The sequence below is a fragment of the Cotesia glomerata genome, linkage group LG4 (assembly GCF_020080835.1).
Source record: "Cotesia glomerata isolate CgM1 linkage group LG4, MPM_Cglom_v2.3, whole genome shotgun sequence".
Taxonomy (NCBI): domain Eukaryota; kingdom Metazoa; phylum Arthropoda; class Insecta; order Hymenoptera; family Braconidae; genus Cotesia; species Cotesia glomerata.
This window is the reverse complement of record NC_058161.1, coordinates 8,114,123-8,134,422: the sequence shown is the minus strand read 5'-3', so window position 1 is coordinate 8,134,422 and position 20,300 is coordinate 8,114,123. Positions and strand designations below refer to the sequence as shown.

General features: G+C 29.3%; 1 protein-coding gene across 8 annotated transcripts in view; it reads right to left on the bottom strand.

Moving 5' to 3' along the window:
- LOC123264275 overlaps nt 1-20,300 on the bottom strand; it is a 175,176-nt gene that overhangs the window by 63,973 nt on the left and 90,903 nt on the right. Inside the window, exon 1 of one of the 8 annotated variants that reach the window (XM_044727491.1) lies at nt 6,174-6,185. The exons of the other annotated variants lie outside the window; for them this stretch is intronic. The gene's annotated coding sequence lies outside the window, so the exon portion shown is untranslated. Of the gene's footprint in view, nt 1-6,173; nt 6,186-20,300 lie in introns of those variants that run through there. 8 annotated transcript variants of the gene reach the window in all.

The window sequence follows — 20,300 nt, the reverse complement described above, 5'->3', positions numbered from 1 at the left end:
TATCAGAGTTTTGAGCTCTTCGAGCTCAAAAGCATAAAAAAGTTATCTCTTTGAGCTCGGAGAGCTCAAAACAACACATAAATTGTATTTTTGAGCTCGAGGAGCTCAAAAACGGCATAAGTGCAATTTCAAGCGTCCAGGTATGGAATTAGCGGGAAATTGCAGGGATGGCCTTCAGGGTCAACTGTTTTCCTAACTTTTTCGAGCAATATTGCTGTTGGGTTTCGAATTTATACATAAATAAATAATCAGTATAAACTATTCAAATAAAGAGCGACTGCGTGGCCGAGCGGTTTAAGTCTGAAACTGCCCGTACAACAAGCGCTCAGGCGTGGGTTCGAGCCCTGGCAGTCGCAGTTTTTCTGCGATTTCCAAGGCTCCTTTGCCGACTGTACACTGGCCAGGTTTCTGTGGTTTCCTTGGTCACCCCCCTAAGGGGTGGGGCACAGGCAAATGCGGGTGTAGATTGTAAGTCGGCCACATCCGCTGAGTAGGTAAATATATTGTAAATAGTCCAGTAAAGGAGGGATGTAAGTCCCACGTGTCTAGGCCGGAAGGCTGACGCGTAAGTTCCAAAAAAAAAAAAAAAAAAAACTATTCAAATAATTTAATGAACCTCGAGTTGAAGAAATTAACTTAACTGCTATACTAAAATAATTGATTTAAGCTCATCTAAGTTCATTTTTTCGACTCGGGACTATTCGAATCATTCGAACAACTTGAAAAGTTTGTAAAGTATAAAAGTTTTGCTTAGAATAGTTCAAACTATTCGAACCTTTTAAATTATTGGATTTTTAACTCGAACAACGAATTAAATCCTCCTGCACGGAAAAAGTATATATTCTGAAATATATTCCAGAATATGTACTTTTTCTGTGGGGCTACTAATTCTAACAAAGATTTGCACATCCTTGAGTAATATTCACCGATAGGAAAAACTTCCACGGACTTAAAATAGCTCAAATTGGTGAAGCTGTCAGAAATCGCGATACTAGATCGAAGGAATCTTGCCCGCAGGTTTTTAAATAGGGATTTCTCATTTCTGATCAATTTTTCTAACGCATGAGGCGCCTAAAAAGAGAATTCCATTATGCCCACAGCAATACAATTTAACCTATTCGAATATCGAATCGAATCCTACTATATATTAAATTCGATTTGATTCGAACAAGATTTGCATATCCCTAAAAAAATCTCTTAAAATTCCATGTTGTATTTTTGTTTATAAAAAAAATCCAGAAATTCTGACTCAATTTTTGAAAAGTTTCTTGAATTTTTCGGAGATCAAGAAAATGTTAATAATTTCTTTCCTTGCTTAATTTTAAAAAATCAAAATACTAAATTGTGGTTATAGAAATAAAATCGAGCTGAGAAAGATATTTATGCAATTTTTATTAATGTTAAAAACGTGATGTCTAGCTTAAATGAAAAAGAAGTTAGATTTTTTTTTCATTTATAGAAAAATGCAATAGACTTGATCTGAATCAAGTTATGATTCTTTTCTATATAAGAATAATATGATGTTTACATTTGGCTATAGGTAGCAATAACATAATAAAATCTATGTTTTTTTAATTTTTGGTTTCATTCTATGGTTCACGGAGAAATAGTACATTTCTCACCTAGGGCAGAAAAATAAGAAATGTCTCAGATCACATATAATTGTTGACAGAGGCGAAGCCGAGGTCGACAAACATGTGATCTAAGGCTTTCTTATTTCCTGCCCGTGGTGAGAGTACTATTTTTCCCCTCGACGGAGGCAGAAAGCGGCATTTTCGTTTGGCGCAGCGGGAGGAAAATTAACGCTTTCCGCCCGGAGGGGGGAAAAAAATTTTGCTATAGGAACTCTATAGTAGTTAGTTAGTTGTAATAAGTTCCAGTAGGTTAACGTATTCTTAAAGTAACAATACCGTTTGGCCCCTGAAACTCTACATCGTTGAGCTCTGAGAGCTAAACGTTATTTACCAACTCTACAGAATCGTTCTGAGACTATAACAAATTTTTGGAAGTCTGCTTAATAATTTTTTTTACGATTTAGCATTGATAATTTAATAAATACATGCGGCAGAATGAATTTATATTGCCAACAATAATTGTATATGACAAATAAGAATAGTATTATAATAGAAATAAAATAATAATAGAACTTATATTACAAATAAAAATTATTTGTAAAATAAAAATATGGTCGTCACAAAATTATCTTATTTTCTTAATTATATCAATAAATATTGGACATAAAATCACTACCGTATATGCACAAGAAAAGATAAATAAACGAAAACAAATTTTATTTAGTGTTAAATGGGATCTTTTTAATGTATTTCGATAACATCACTTATCACAATATATTCAACTAATAAATTAAATTAACAGTCACTGCAAATGAACCTTGAAAAACTATAAATACAAAACTGTTCTAACGAAATTCAATTTGACAAAAAAAAAACCTATTTCCTTAAATAAATAAATTGGGAACTTAATTGTCCTCATATATTTTTAATAATATGGATTAGTAATAAAATAATTCTGTTTGTCATTTTAGAAGGTTATGAAATATGTCAGCGCACTCCACTACTGCGCAACGTAGAGCGCTCCCAACTATACCGTTTGGCTCTGAGAACAATCCCGCAGAGCTCTGAGAGCTCAACAGCCTTGAGTTATCAGAACTAAATAACATTTTGTTACTGTAACTCTACAACGAACAGTAAACTGTGTATAGTTGTGGTAACTCTATAGTTACATTACCAGAACGAAATTTTTTTTTCCGTGTTTCATTAATTTTAGTATGTAATGCTAAAAGTTACTGTAAGTCACTATCGGTAGTAATATTAATTTTTATAAAAATTACATGATCAAAGCGTAAAATCTTCGTATTACTCTCTTAAATGGAAATAGTGACTTTCGACTATGAAATAGTGACTATTCACTATTTAGTAGTGAAAAGTATACCACTATTTGAATTAGTGATCTACTCTGCACTGCAAAAATAGTGAATAGTCACTATAGTCAATATTTCGATTTAAGAGAGTACATTACTTTACTTATAAAATGAAGATTATAGAGTCCTTACAAAAAATTCTCTAAATAGTCTACTCTCTATACCCATAACTGCACGTAATCTCTTAAATTTAATATTCCAATGGTAATAAACTTTGGCGAAAACTTCCTCTTTACAAATAGTACTAGTATAATAATTATACAAACATAAATTTAATTACGAAATAATTTACATCGCATCTCCTCTAATAAACTAAATACATTCATTGAAGTATATATTTACCTGCATTGCGATTAAATTAATTAATAGATTAAATTTCAATTTAATTAACTATTATTTTCATTTGTATGTGATAATTAATTATAAACAACTTTTCAAACTATTCAATTAGTACTTTGGAAAATTATTATCACCCGAAGTATTATACTTGCACTGAATTTACGCGGACATAATTAAGTTAAATTAACCTGTGGTGTTTAATTATACAATTAGTAAAAAACTTAAATACTTGACTGGCCTTCTGTGAACTTACATCTTTCTCTAATTAGAGTTCAGTATTAATATTTAATTAAGTTATTTTAGTGATAAAATTTTATCTGATAACAGAAAAAAAAATCATCAGTTTAAAAAAACACATCAGTATATCAAAAATTGTAAATTAATTAAACATTATTAACAATTGCTATGGTCAGAAATTGTAAAATAATTATTAAAATTGAAATTTAAAAAAAAAGCCCCCAAACGTCGAAAAAAAAAGACTGAATTCTATAATTTTTTCAAATTTCGGAAAGTTTTTATTCTTTTAATCAGGAGTTTAAAACGTTTAATTTTTATGAGAGAAAGTCAGAAAATATAAATAAATTTTTTTTTGTTCTACGAAACCAAAAGAGCGTATAGTTTGATATATACCTTTTTGGCATTAATAACGCATTATACAGTGTAAAAAATAGGAAGAATTGGGAGGGAATTTTACTCCACATTCATCCCCATCACTCGGATCACTCCGGAGTACCGGAGTGAAGCAATTCAATACTCCGCGTTCGGAGTGAATCCGCAGTTTTTTTTCAGTGAACCGATTTCCAAGTGATTCCGGAGTGAATCTAGATTTTAATCCAGAAGACATCCGAGTGCGGAGTTTCTATACTAAAAACAAATTTAATTTCCAGAAAAAATTTTTTTTCGATCGGTGAAAAAAAATTTTTGTTTAATAATCCGAATTCGAGAAAAAAAAATTAGAAAAACGGTAGACCCTGAAAGCCATCCGTGCAACTTCCCGCTCATTTCATATCTAGGTGCTTAAAATTGCACTAATGTTTTTAAGCTCTCCGAGCTCAAAAATACCATTTATGTCTTATTTTGAACTCTCTGAGTTTAAAGAGATAACTTTTTTATGTTTTTAAGCTCTTCAAGCTCAAAAGTCTGATAGGAGTTTGATAAAACACAATTTTTCAAATTTTTAAACCGCAATAACTTTTGAATGAATAAACCGATTTTTACGTGGTTGGCAGCTATTGACGTGGTTTTTTTTTTTGTTACAAGCTGATTAGTTTTTGAAATTGATCGGTAGAGCCGTTTAAAAGTTATTCCAAAAAATGTCGGAGTTATGTTAAAAAATTATTTGTTTCCAAATATTTCGTCGACGATATCTCTCGAAAAAATCAACCGATTTCAACGTTCTTGGCAGCGATCGACGCAGTTTTATAAGCTCTAAAAATTATTCTATTTGATCAAAAACGATCCGAAAAGAAATGTCGAAGTTATGTGAAAAAAACACTTTTTTCGGTTTTCTTTCGTTCACGATATTTCTCGAACGAATAAACCGATTTTGACCGGATTAGCGCCGATCGATGTAATTTTTCAAGCTTAAAGGTGGATTAGTTTTTAGAATTGATCGATAAAGCCGTTAAAAAGTTATTCCAAAAAAACCACTTAAAAAAAATTTTTTTCTTATTTTTTTTTTAGATTTTTCAAAATTTCTCAAAGTCTATTGGTCCGAATCGGTTCAAATTCACAGGAAATCTAAGTTTGTAGAAACTCTTTAGAACGCCGTTTGGTACGTTCCGATCGGTTCAGTCGTTCAAAAGTTATAAGCGAGTCACGTAGTCACACACACACATACAGACATAGTGACAACCTCGCGGGGATAGTCAGAGAAGCTTCCTGTGACCTCCAAACGTCGAGATCTGATGAAAACTCGATTTTTACAAAACAGGGTAAAAACATTAACTTCCCGATATTTGAAAATCTTTGATTTTCTTAGCGGGAAGTTAAAAAAATTAATTAGAAAAAATTCGAATTTCGAAAAAAAATTTTTTTTACATTTGTATAAAAAAATTATTAATTTAGAATCCTTACAGAAATTAAAAAATAGTTTTAACTGTAATTTTTAATATCTCTAAATACGCATTTTATAATTTTTAAACGAGTCAAAACAATTTTATTATTGTTATTCACAAAAAAAAAAAAAAAGTTTACCTCGCGGAATGAAATCTATTAATAATATAATTTAAATCCGTCTTGGAGTGAATTTCACTTCCGTAAAGAGTAAATCAATTAAAAATCATTCACTCCGAAAATTTTTTATAGTGTGTATGTAACTAAAATAAACTCTAAAAAATTTATAAAGGAAGAAAAAAATTCTGTTTTAGGCTACGCATGGGCATTACTACGCGAAAAGAAAAATGGGGAACTATTCCCATAGTTACATAAAATTTTCACAGAAATTATGAGATTAGTTTTAATCTTTATGGAGATGCTACCTATAATACCATAGGAGTGGTTTTTATACTTGTAGGAATGATTCCGATAATTTATAGGAATAATTCTTATATCCACCTCAGAATTATTTCTATAATATATAAGAATGAACCTTATATACTTTGGTAATTATTCCTATATATTATGGGAACTATTCCTATAATGCATGTTAAAGTCCCCATCATTTTTTTATTAAATAATAAGCTAATATATAGTTGGAGTCCATGCACCTAGTTTTTGTTTAATTGTTTATATTTTTTTTCCATTTTTACAATTTTTATAAGTGTTTTTGCTGTTATCAAATAAAATTAATATTTTTTTGTCAGTTTTTCGAGTTAAAAAGCTTTTAAAAAGTACTTAATGAACATTGTTTTTTCATTTATTATTTAAAAATTCCAATCTTTTTTTTATTAACTTTTCGACTGAGGATTCATATTTTGCGTCAGATTTTTTATGAAGTAATTAATTGGGTAAAATGTCTATTTGTTAAAATAACTTGAGACTTACTCTGTAATTGAATTAGTATTAACAAGTACACTCGAGCTAGTTGAAGTTGCTGACTCAATCTAATCACGTAATCTCGTTAGCTAAATTCGAATTGACCATGCGTGGCTTTACAGATATAGAGTGTGGTGACAAGAGAGAAATTCATCGTGTCAACTTGTACGGAAATTTTCCAGTGCTATCGCTCATGTTCTCTGTACTCTGATATAGATAGTAACTACAGTAATCGACGGAAGGAATATAGTGCTGTACTACTAGTTCAACTAGTTGTGAAACGGTCATGGATGGCCAAAGCCATCCTTTTACTCAAACCACCTCAATCCTCTAACTATGCTGGCTCGCAGAGGACACAGACAACATAGGTGGGATTCATCATTCGCGGGTTAGCTCTTGCTAGCACAACGAATCATCTATTCCAGGGGACATATTTCCACCTTGCTTTATTTTCTCTCTCTTCTCGCTCTCTATCATTCTTCCCAGGGACACAGCTCCCAGCCATTTCCATACCGTTCTAAGCTGAATAATTGTGCTCATGTCTTGGCACCAACACAAGCGAAAATCAAAATAAAATAAGTTATTTTACCATTTATATTTGCGTATTACAATCTCCCTGATCATTCGTAATTGTTACTTTATTTTTTCCGGAGACACTATTTTTGATAAAAATTTGATGTATTTTTTTTTATTCTGTAATTTTATGACGGCTCCCATATATCCGTTGACGATTTTTAGTTTCCATTTTCACATTGAATTTAACGATGAGTTATAAAACTCGATACTAAATAGCTTTCGAATGGGAAACTATCTTATATAAACTAAAAGGTTTCAATGTATTTTTTATTTATATTCAATGCTTTTTGTACTTCAAAAGTAAATTGCCGAAATCGAGCTTTCAAATTATTCTTTCAGCTATTTTAAATAAAAATTTCCTTCCATTTCGATTTTCCAATTTTTTTTACGTATTTTTTATTAACTATGAATATTAAAAAAAAAAAAAAGAAGTTATAATTGATCAATTACTGGTAGGCTTAAAAGGTATAAAAAAATTTGAAAAAACGGTTGGCTCATGCAAGCTATTCCTGGAACTTTCGCTATATTTGAATCCAAATCGCTCAAAAAATTTTCTATCGGAGAATTTTGAGCTCTTTGAACTCAAAAATAAATTTTCCGTATACATTCAAGCTCGAAGAGATGTGTTAACAGAAAATTTTGTACAAAAAAATGGATTTTTCACCAGAAAATTTAATTACAACAGTGTAAAAATATTTTTTTTGTCATTGAAAAATAAATGTTTTTAATTTAATATTTACTGAGAAAGGTAAATAAACGACAATTATAAAAAAACTTTATAATTAATACGGATATATTTGTGTTGTAAATATTGATTCATTTTTCCAGTGTTTTAATTTGATCTGATGACATAACGATAAAAACATTTAATTAATTAATTGGGAAATAAACAAGTTCTGCAAAATAAATAACAAACTATCAACCGAAACAGCTGTAGTGAGTATTAAATAATTAATATAAGCAAAAATAATAGTAAAATAATTAAATTCGAAATAATTAAAAGGTTAGAATAAATAATTTGGTAATAGCAACTCTATAAATGTATATCAAGTCATGTTATTAAAATGACAATTAAACATAAAGTGTAGTCGGAATTGGCGTAAGTGGTGATTACTTAAGCTTCGTGGATTTCAAAATAACGTCTCTTGAGGGTTATACTTGGAGACTTGTAATTATAAGACTGATTGTGAGCCTATCTACTACATGCAGGCAAAATGAATATATTCATTCACATACATATACTTATATACATACATGTTCTACAAACCACCGCATAAATGTATTCTAATGATTACTCAACACCTAAATTACAAATAATAATTTCCACATTCTACATTCACTTGTAAATTTAATAACAGCATTTAATTTATAAACTTGATAACATCGTTCTACCATTTTTTCATCATGTAGAGTGAAAAATTCTTTCAAAATTCACAAGAATAAATTTAAATACACTCGATGAATTTTTCTTAATTTGTCTTTTTAATGTAAATGGCAAAAAAAAAACATTATTAATTATTATCATTAACAACTAACAACAAAAAAAAATCTGTAAAATCGTTGACCTTGAAGGCCATCCTTGATACTACCCTCTATGTACAAGCTCAAAAGGCTCGAAAAATTTCTTCATAGAAAGTTATGAGCTCTTTTTGATAGAGCACTTTTTTGAAAACTTTAAACTGCGACGTTGTTTTTTGAATAAAAGAAAAAGTTTCTTTAGAATTCATCGATTCAACCAGAAATTCAAAAGTTACTTCAGTAAAACACTAATATTGAAATTTTTCTAAAATCGAGATAAAACCAATAATTTACCGATTTTTTTAAAATCATTCATTTTTATAGATGAAAGTATAAAAAAAAACATTTGAAAATTGAAATACAAAGCTATTAATTTCGTCATCTTAAATTTTATCTAATACTTATTCAATAAATCGATGAGTGATGGAAAAATCACACTGAAACAAAACAAAATGATTGTATATTGATTTTTATTTTATTTCTCGTGAATTTTAAAGATCTTTTTCCTAAAAAAATTAACTCAATAAAAAGTAAAGCATATTACGAAGATATTTTTTAAATGTCATTGTATTAGTGAAATTTCATTCAAAAAATTAATAGTCTGAACTTTTTGGTTTGAAATATATCTCGGAGATAGTATTGAGCTGAGTTTTCTGAGACAGGAAAATTCTCAATATTTTAGTTTGTCTTTCTAATAGTTGTACGCAGAATTTTAAGGCATATATGGACTGTGTTATGCAATAGTGTGTTAAGTACATAGGATTCCCATAGCACTTAACACATTAATGCATAACAGTGTCCATATAATATCCTATAGGATATCTAGTTATTATTTATAACTTATTTAAGCCGATTATGTTTATTATGGTTATGGCGATGGGCTTGAGTCCAGAGTGACAGTGGGTCACCAAACGTAGCCGAGGTCACAGGATAGGAGAAAAATGTATATAGGTATCGACAGACAATGAGAGCTGTCGAACTATTTTTGAGAGAAGTAGTACTTAACTTAAGGTACTTAGATGAGTAGTTCTGGTTAAACATTGATCTAGTAAAGACATTTTAATTATGGTAAATTAATAAATAATGAAACAAGCGAATCTATTGGACTCTACCAATGCCCCTAACAATGCTCTTCCGATATATATAAATATGTATTTTTTTCAATTAATTAACCGATACTAACTCTTAAAATCAGGTCACAATTAATTTTCAAAAAATTGTCTATGTATGATGGTATACATGGCAAAACGGTGGTTTAAAACTTTGCTGAATGATATCTCTATATATCTATAGATATTATATTATAATGGAGGTATGCTATGTAACGAAGTGGATTCAAAATTTTGTAACAATAGCAAAGTCCGCTTATCGCGTTATATTTTACGAGATGCAATACTTTTTTGATACGAGAATTATTGTTTACAGAAAAAAAAAAAAAAACACAATTATTTTTCTTCTCTTTGAAAAGAAAAATGTTGTGACAAGTATGCAATAACGATCCTAGTGGAATTCTCATCTCATAACGCTATACACTGTAAAAAAAGCGGTGTTAAAATAATAGTATGAATATTATTATTACATGATCCATGAAACACAATTAGAATTCAATATTTATCAAAATAAGACAAGTAACATTTATTTAAGAATTTTCAATTTATAAAATTATGCAGAAATTGATTTAATGAATGTTATACAACAAGTTACATAATATTTACAATATTAAATGTTTAGGAACAATATAATAATTATTTTTATCGTAACCATAATGTTTCTCATAATATAATGGATGTTTTAAACATGTTAAAATAAATAATTTGATAACTTTGCTTTTTTTTTTTCAGATATTTCATTTGCACATAAACTCATATTGTAACACATAGTCTCTTATAGCTTACAATTACTTAATTTCACCCTAAATGGGTAATTCGTAAATTCTTAAATTGTCACAAAAACGTCCTAAAATTGTCCAAAAAATTTTTTATCCATTAATTTCGGGACAAATCTACAGCTGTGCAAAAATAAATGATCTCTATGAAAATCGTTTAAAAAACGTTCAAAATTGTCGTAAAAATGTTTCAAATTTGTTGTAAAAACACTCTAAAACTGTCCAAGAAATGTTCCAAAATTGTCTAAAAAATATCCGAAAAATGTCTCAAAAGTGTTTTGTCGAAACCTCGTCAAAGTGCCGAGATTTCGTGCTTCAGTTTTTAAAATTCAATTTTGATTATTAGTGTAGATGGATAGGAAATTTAAATAAATTACACTCGATGTTTGGGACAACAGGAAGAAATTTATTGTCCCAGAGGAGGAAAAATCTGATGATCAGATAAAAAAAACCTCCTCGATGATAATTACAAGAAATAAATGTGTATGAATGTGTAATTGTTGTTTAATCAGGATCTGGCCTGAGCTATTGTTATTTCGTCAGGAAGGACCTGAGCTATTGTTATTTCGTCAGGAAGGACCTGAGCTTTTGTTATTTCGTCAGGAAGGACCTGAGCCTTTGTTAATAAAATATCTCTTGGTGAGAATAGTTTAATGCGTATTGCCAAATGTAGGCGAATACTGATGACTCTTCTGGAGAGTGCTTTTAGATTGTATGTGTGTGTGTGAGAGAGAAACAATCAAAGCCAAGGAGGAATGATCAAAAACACAGGACATCAATAACCAAAAGAGTGAGAGACAGCTCGGATGTATGGCGTTAGTCCGAATTACCGTGTAATTTCTATAAAATTGCGTTTTACCGAAAGTAATTGAATTCAATGAATATGATTCGAATGATAATAAGTAAAATGATGTTAAACGATGTGATTTTTGAGAATATCTCAATTGTACTGTATGATGCGTAATATGCGAGAGCGATTGTGTAAAAATTACTGCTGATTCGAGGGCCTCAGAGCAACTGGTGGTACTGGCCACCGCACGAGTAAATTTGGTTTTTCCTATACGGCCCCGATCGGCGCTATACCGTTCTGCGCATCCGCCGCAACTTGTCGCCTACGATGTCTCCCGAAATTGTTCGAGAAAATTCTCGTTGAAGCTAGAGCTAATATATAGATATAGTCATCTGATTTCGTACGCCCACGCTCTCTCTCAACAGATATAGATGTAATTGTATAGTACAATACATGCATGATTCTACTCTGCACACACACACGTTCATGGTCTATCGTATAGGTACGACTCGACTCGACAAAAAGTATTCAAAATTTGTTCTCAAGTAGTTAAAAAAATGTTTTAAGATTATTCAAAAAAGGTTCCACATAAGTTTTAAGGACAAAATTTCAACTAAATTGCTTCAAATAAATTGCATCGATTCTAAAATTATATTAAAAGTATTCCGAAAATCTTAAAAAAAAGACTTAAAAGTTATGAAATTATTACTAAAATGCACTATTTTGAAGTTTCCGATTATTTATATGATGTCCCAAAATGCTCCCAAAATGCTCCGGGTCCATTTTTACATCGAAATTTTTTACAGTGTATTTATTTTAATTAAAAATTTTTATCTACTTAATATTTTATTATTTTAAACTTTCTAAATTAAATATTAACTTTTTTTGATTATTCATTTTTAATTATTAAACATAAAAAGTTTAATTATAAAAATTGTGTTAATTAAAATATTATCAACACTGGAAAATTTATAACACCGATTTAACACCGAAAAAAAAAATTTACACCGCGAACGGTGTTAGTGCTACACCGATTTTATTGTTGAATTTAACACCGGAATGTTTAACACCGTACACCGCATGGTCTCACACCGGTTTTTTTTTACAGTGTAGTAAACTAACACTACTCATCTCAACATATCCTCGACTCTTTAAAGCTTTGATGTAAGTCATATTAAAATACGTATATAAAATACATACTTTGGCAGAGAATAATAATGACAAAATGAAAAAAAAAACGAATAACAACAATAATGACATAGACATTACCTTGGAAATATAAACGAATAGTATAGTGTATGACGTGTTCTATATGACAGGCTTACACTGAAGAAATTGAGAAGATACATCAAATGAAACAGTGAAATAAAGTAAAGGGAGAATAAAATAGTATAGTGCGGTGAATGAGGTTAAAGTTGTTTTAGAGAGGCTTATAGAGGATAAAGAAAAATATGGGATTTCGAATACTCTCATCATCATCTTTTTCACACTTCCTTATTTTGTCGTAAAGGATATTCCATCCCTTATCAAAAAGCTCTGCCGTTGACGTGCTTGTGGAATATTAAGGGCGGTACTTTATGAATGAGATTTTAGTGTGATGAGTTCGACAGGATGAAATTTATTGTTGAATTATTGATTTCATACCAGCTTGGTGATATACAAAGACAACAGTTCTGCAAGAATAACAGAAAAAATTTTTTTTTTCTACAAGGTTCATTGTGTTGCAAAGTACAACACCCACATAACAACGCTGAGCAGAATTTGAAGCTTAGGATCGGAAGTGTTTACTATTTACCAATCAGTCAAAAAGTATCTGTCTAACTGTCAACTATCCTTCACAGAAAGTTTTTATGTGTTTATAGTGCCATTACATAAATTATATTTACTGTGGGATGATTTACACACATATCAAAGTAGAAAAGTTACTGGCTTTGAAAGTGAAATAAATAAATGTGAAAAAAATTTTCACAATTATTCGAGAATGGAGTGTTTTGTCTGTTTTTGTTCCTTTCATTATAATATTCAAGTGTCTTTTATCAATTTAATGATAAAGAAATCGATAAAAAGAGTTATATAAAAGATATATGCAAAAAATAATTCAAACTAACAATCTGCAGTAACAATGGAACTATCGAGATTTATGAATTATGAATAAAACTTTGGCTTAATGATTTAATCGATATTTTTAATCACAATCGAGATGGTTTAGATACTTTTAAGTTAAATTTAAAAAATAGTATTGCTATAACTGGATCAATTACCAATAATTTAATGAAAAATGTGATGGAATGAACTTTTAAAAACAGCAAAATATTTATAAAGTATAATAATTGCAAGAATTTTTTTTTTCAAATAAATGTTAGGTATTTTATTAATATAAAAGAGGAAATAAATTAAATTAAATGAATTGAGTTTGAATAGAACTATAATTTAAATTGAATTGACATTTCGAGGTATATTGATGTAGAGTGATTTAATTCGGAGCCAAGACATTTTTATTAAACGACCTGAGAGTGTATGTACATAAGAAAGATCGTGAAAGGAGTGATGAATTACAAAGAATGAAAATAAAGGACGCTAAAATAAGAAATAGAGAAGGAAATAAAAGATGAGCATAAAAGTAAACTCTGACTTAACATATTTGCTAGAAAGTGCATCTCTTCCGGTTTCCAGGCAAACAGAAAGCTCCGGGACTTACTTGGCTATCCATTCAGCTAAAGATAGCATATAAGAGAGGTCAGCCTACTCGCGGTCGTCGGACTAGAATTACTGAGAAACCAAAAATCAATATTCTCACATTTGCTTTGTCAGATATCACTGAAAATCAATTTTTCTGACACGTACCAGTTTACAGTTTATACAAAGAAGCATCAGCATTTATTTCTGATGAGAAATTTTTTTTAATAATCCAAAATTTTATTGAAAATACGTAAAAAGAATTATCTAAAGTAACCCTTGATTTGAATTTTAAAAAGTTTTTGAGAGTTTTATTATACTTTTTGGTTGGAAACTAAGCAAAGCGTATAGATAACCGGTTAAGAAGTTTTATATATAATTTTTAAAGTTGATTATCGAGTTTTATTTTTTTGAAATATAAAACTAATAATAAAAAATCTGGAAATCACTGATTTTCATAATACGAAAAATTAAAAAAAAATTCTAATACTGACTGACATATATAGACATTTGTTTTCCTGCTTTTTTATATCAAAATATTTTAATTAGTAATAAAAAAAATCTTGCGGTCCAATAATAAAATTCAAAGTAATAATAAATAAGAAAGAATAAAATTTAAAGCAAATTACTCATCGTTACTTTTAATACAACTCTTAAATTTAATGGCATTGGTAATAAAAGAGTGGAGTTTCAATACTATAAAAATTCCTCATTATTATCTTAAATAAAATTAGATTTTTCTTTTATACTTCAAAATTTAGTATGCTTACCCATAAAAAAAATATAAGTCACTTTTACGTTAAAAGTATGCCAGGTAAAAGTATTTAATAAGTTTGATAATTACATAATTATATTTAGTTAAAAGATAATTAAATTAGAAGAATAAATAGTGAGATAAAAGTAAAAATTTATGGATTTTAAAATAAAATGAATGAGTTAAATTAATTAAAGATTTATATTTGAAGTACTTATCTTTTTGGCCTAGTGGTTCCGTAATATAAAACGGTAACGTTAAATTAAAAAAATTTTTATTGACATTAAAATGGTAAAAGTACTTGAACAATGAGGTAATTGAACTCCCTCGAAAAGCTTTATGAAGTAAAACCAATTTTTTTTTTTGGTTACAGAGAAAAGTCACGATTGTGAAATCGGATAAAATTCGTAGGAAATCACATTTGAGCAGCTTCCATATCCTCTCACTCGTTTTGTTAAGAAGACAAAGCGACTGGCTTGGAATGATATTGCGCATTGCCAAGGATAAGAAAGACTACGTAAGTAGAAAAATAGAATGATAAAAATAATAGAAAAAAACTGCTAAAGAAGAACTGAATTCGTATACGTTATATATAAGTTTATGTGAATAGAAAAGCTATGACGTCTTTACGGCAATATTGTACTCTCCACAACCAATATTTTCTTTGTAATGTAATGGCTTTGTAAGGAGCTTACGAATCATCAAAAATTGCAGTACATGCCCCGTGTACCGAAAGAGAAAATATAGTGTAGTGATGTAGCTTAGCCAATTTATGTTACTCACGATATCAAATATACAACAAGTATGAGAGCAGTAACGAACGAGAAGATAAAAGAAAAGGAAACAAAACTAGAGAGTTGTATATGGAGTTAAGCTCGAGAGTTAAGCTTGAGCCTCAATGGGAATAGAGGAAAAAGTTTGTAAAAAATGGTAGGTTGCTTTCAGCGAATGGATTCGAATCCAACACAAGGTTACTATCACAAGTTCTACTGAGTATATACTACTGGTAATTCTGATGTATCGATAGGGATTAGAAAAGGGCCGAACTGCTATCTAGAATAGAATACAGCACACTAGATTTTTATACCTTCTTTTTTTCTCTGAACCATTATCCTTTTTTTACTCTACATTATTTACTTTGTCGCGGTAGTGCCAATTGCACTACTCTGTCTTACAAGTATAAATAGTCACTATTTATGACGATTCTTTTTTATTTTTATACCAAACAGTGTCATACGATTCTTTTTATTCTTATTTGCGATGGCTTTTACTCTTTTCAGTTTTCATGATTGGACTTTTTTTTATAAATAGGAAGGAATTAAATTTTTATCAAAAGAAACGGCAGAACAAAATGGAATTAGAAATAGTAACTTCGCGCGAAAAAATAAACAAGAATTACTGCACAACAAAGTAAACGGGAACCCCTATGGGAATGGAGTAATTTAAACTTTCATCAATTTTTACAACAACGGAAAAATGCACTCTTGTTCCACAGCGCTAATAGTTAGTGAGGTTTTACAACAGTTATAACTTTTTCCCGGTCAATATTTTAGTTCTTATGTTTTATCTTTAATACTTATTAGGTAGAAGACAAAGAATGAGGGATGTGCGAATAGTGTTCGAATAAAATCGAATATTACTATTCGAATAATTCGTAAATTCGAATATTCGCACACCTCTAAAAAGAATACTTTTTTATTTAGTCTGTGTGATTAGATTTGACCGATGGCTTGTTCCTAAACTTGTCGAGTCCCAAAACGATCAGTCTTAGTTTAAGTCTCTTCTATCTCAAGAAATTTCACAAAGTGACTACTATGTTTTATGGGTTTAATTTCCTGGAGTGTATAAGAGCTGAATTTTGAAAATTTAAGTTATACTAAAGGTTAGTGAGATTTATAGTAATCAGGACTTTAAATCTGGGAGTCATCTTTTTGTGACATCAGAGTGAATTAGGTACATCGATTTGTTATTGTGAATTCACCGAAAGATATAAAATTTTTCGTCATTGCAACAAAAAATTTTATGGTAGATATTTAACACTTTTGTTTGCCGATTTGATACACTGCTAAATCAGCGAACAAAAGTGTTAAATATTTAATATTATAACTGTTCCACAAAAATTATCCCGATGCATGGGATTAAAATTTCTTGAAGTAAAACATAAGCATTTAAATTCTCCACTTTTTATAACTTCATTTAAGCAAAGTTTCTTTTATGGGAAAACTTGTAGTTCGATAAAAATAAAAATTCCTGTCTACTGAATTGTTTATTTCATAAATTTATTTTGATTTTCAGTGGTAAGAATGATATTGAAGAAATTCGCTACACATGTAGTCTTTCATGTTTTGAAATTTTTTTAACTATATTTTTCTAATGAATGTTTTTATGTAAGTTGAATTGGATATTCTTCATTGATTTTCAATGAGTCAGCAATTATTTAAATTAAAAGTTTTTAAATAAATTTTTCAAACTTTAAACGGTTCATTTTGTATAAATAACAACTATTTTTCGCTGAAGAAAGCAATTGATACAAAATCGAATATCTTCGGAATGTCCTAACAAATGAATAAATAAATATATTAATAAAAAGAAATAAATAATAAAACAAAATTGAAAAAAATAAATTGGAAAAGTAATTCAAATAAACTACAAGTGATAAAAAAGGAAAGTAAATTGATAATTTTCTCCTCAAGTGGCAAAGCAATTTCTCGAATAACTTTGGAAAAAGTTTTTGTGAATTTAAAGAACAAGGAAAAAAATTTCGATCAGGCCTATGTTGAACGATTTTCCACTTATTTCTCACTGGCAATACTTTCTCCTATCTTTCTCTCAGTTAACTTAGAATGGTAGTCTAGAGCAATCTCCGTAGACGTATTGGCTTTTACAAAATACGGAAGGTAACTTCTTGTTTGCTTATCCTCGACCGCAGGGTCTAAAGGTCAATAGGTTGTTTTTTTTTTTTTTTTAATCGTTTTCCTTTGTGCAATGTACGCCAGGAACACTCAAATCTTTTTTACTCTATTTATTTCTTTATGCTGACAAAACAAGTTAACTAGCTATAGTACAGGAACACAACATGCAGCTAGTTATATAACAACTTTGACGCCAATAGATATATGTATATTTCGATAAAAACAATTGACAGAATTAATCTCGTTGAAACTAGAACAAGGTATTATTCGATAAAATTGTAAATACTGCAGTAGTAGTATACCAATCCTCCCTCAAAATACAGTGCACTCACTTGCAAATAGATGATGTAGTTCTATACTGAATTAAACAAGGCTTTTGCCGACAAAGCTATTCGTACAAGCTAGCTACTACGTTTAATAATACGCAGACCTTTGGAATACAACGCATTGTCAAACCACTACAATGCAAGTTCTCGCATTCAATGCATTTGCTGATGCTGATTCAATACCTGTCAATCGTTTTGATCGCTTCAGAAATGGCCCTAAAATTTATCTCAATGCGTTAACTGCATTTACTTTTTCTTTTGTCCATTTATCAACACTTACTATGCTTACAGCCAATAAATATTTAACGTACATCTTATCATACAATGTAATTATCAATTGGTGTAGAATATAATAACGTCAATCATCAATTGTTGCTGAATTACCCTGAATTGTCATAAAGTTTTATAAAATCATGATTCTAATAAAATTTCATGCAATTAGTTAAATATTATTTGTAAAAATGTACTTTAAAAACGATTATAATTTTTTGTTACTATTAGTTATTATTGTATATATATTTTAAAGTGAAAAAGCCTTAAAAAATAAATTAAATAAAAAAACTTAAGTAAATACTCAATATTATTAAACTAAAATTTAGTTTTTTCAAATTATAAAACCTATAAAATTTATATATAATTATTTATATATCTAATTATAATTAGAAAAATACTCCATTGATCACAATATGTCGGACAATAATTCATTTCCGTGTGTTCGGTGAACTGGATTTTGAATTTTTTTTTTTATTATACGGTAAATTTTCTTTGATGATGAATTTAACATTAAATTTTCAAGAAAATTTCTTTTGAATAAATATATTTCGAATATATAAATATATCATAAGCATTAAAATGTATAAAACTACATTAACGCGTGGACACATTATCTAACATGTCTAAAAGTACTTTAATAACACAATTGAGGCGGAAGAATGAAAAGTTGAATAGAAAATTATTTAATTTTTAAGAACGCAGTCATTTAACAAAAAAAATTAATCTTCCAGTATTTTTATCGGTAGTAAATATACCATTGAAATTTTATGTCTTTTTTTACGACAAATGTTAAGTAAGGTAGTGAATTTTATGTAAAATGGCGTCAACCATGAAGTTTTGACGCATATATTAATTTATGAGGATACAAATTTCAGTGATAGATTTTGTACTAGATTCAACTGCTTGTAATTTTTTTGTAGATATCTGTCCACAAGTAAATTTGGAAATTAATTTCTCCAGGACTAGCAACCTAGTTGTCGTCGAAAGCTGGTAAATTGTCCTAATTTATCAGTGAAACTTTTTCTAAGACCGAGTTTTTCATTTAACATAGTTTAGAAGTCACACCAGATTGTTAGGACGAGAGTTACAAATTACTGACTTAATTCTTTAGTTTATGAGCCCAGTAAGGCCGCCAATTTCGGACAAATTAGAATAAGCTATTTGTTCATGTATAGTCTACTGATTTTACTTCTACCTGACTAAGCAAAAAATTTTTGTTAGCAATTTTTTAACATCAATGAAAAAGAATTGTTCAAAAAATTTATTGGTATGCATCTTAAAGTATCAAAGTCCGGCGACTGTTGTTAAATAGAAAATAGAAAATATCTGTGAAAAAGAAAATATGAATATATTATTAATGAAATGAAACAAATGCGTGAGAAAAATATAAATTTGTTGAAAAGTAGATTGTATACTTCATCAAGAGTGATTCTTTATTCTTAACAACAAACATCAATTTATTCTATAGAAAACAAAAAATAGTGTTGAATGGAATAGATTTTCAGCATGGTACGTTCATGTTTTTCTATACACTAACGCGGAACACCATACAACAATTTGTTTATATCCGGCATGTATACAACAAGCGTGAATTTTCTTGTCCAAGAATTTTGCTCACACTATTTCTGGGGAGGTAAATTCGTTCATTCATTCGCCTCTACCTACTCGGCTGACAGCATTTTCCCGGTCCGCAACCCCTACAAACCAAATTGGCCGCCGTTACTCTTCCTACGATGGGACAACCAAAATAATACAAATAGAAAGGGTTGCGAGGCGAGCACCGAGAAACTAAAATAAGAGTAAAAGATATATTTTATAATAAAAAATATAAGACTAAAGTAAACAGAACAAAAAAATTAAGTGAATAAAAGAGAGAAAAAAATAAACTAGAAGAGAACAAAAACCGGAAATTTTATAGGCACCAACCCAGCTTGCAGATCATTCATTCGTTTTAGCATATCTTTTTCCTAACACTTTCATTCTTTATTTGTATATGTTTTTTTTTCGCATCGTGCTTTTTTTTTTCTTTACGCCTGTAAATTATTACAACCAGACGTAAGAATAAAGTACACAAGAGCACGTTGTTTAATTTAATTTGTACACCTGTTATATTTATCATCTTGTTCTGCAACAAGAAATAAAATTTAATGTATTTTAATTTTTCACACTAATTAATTTTACTTTTTTTGTTTTAATTCTGTTTTCAGAAGCACATTGATTTATCTAAGTACTTAAGTACTCTAATACTTGTGTAAATAATTACATTAAAATTAAATTCTTTTTTTGTGAGCTAAATTATTATTATTATTATTGTTATTATTATTTGAGCCGTTA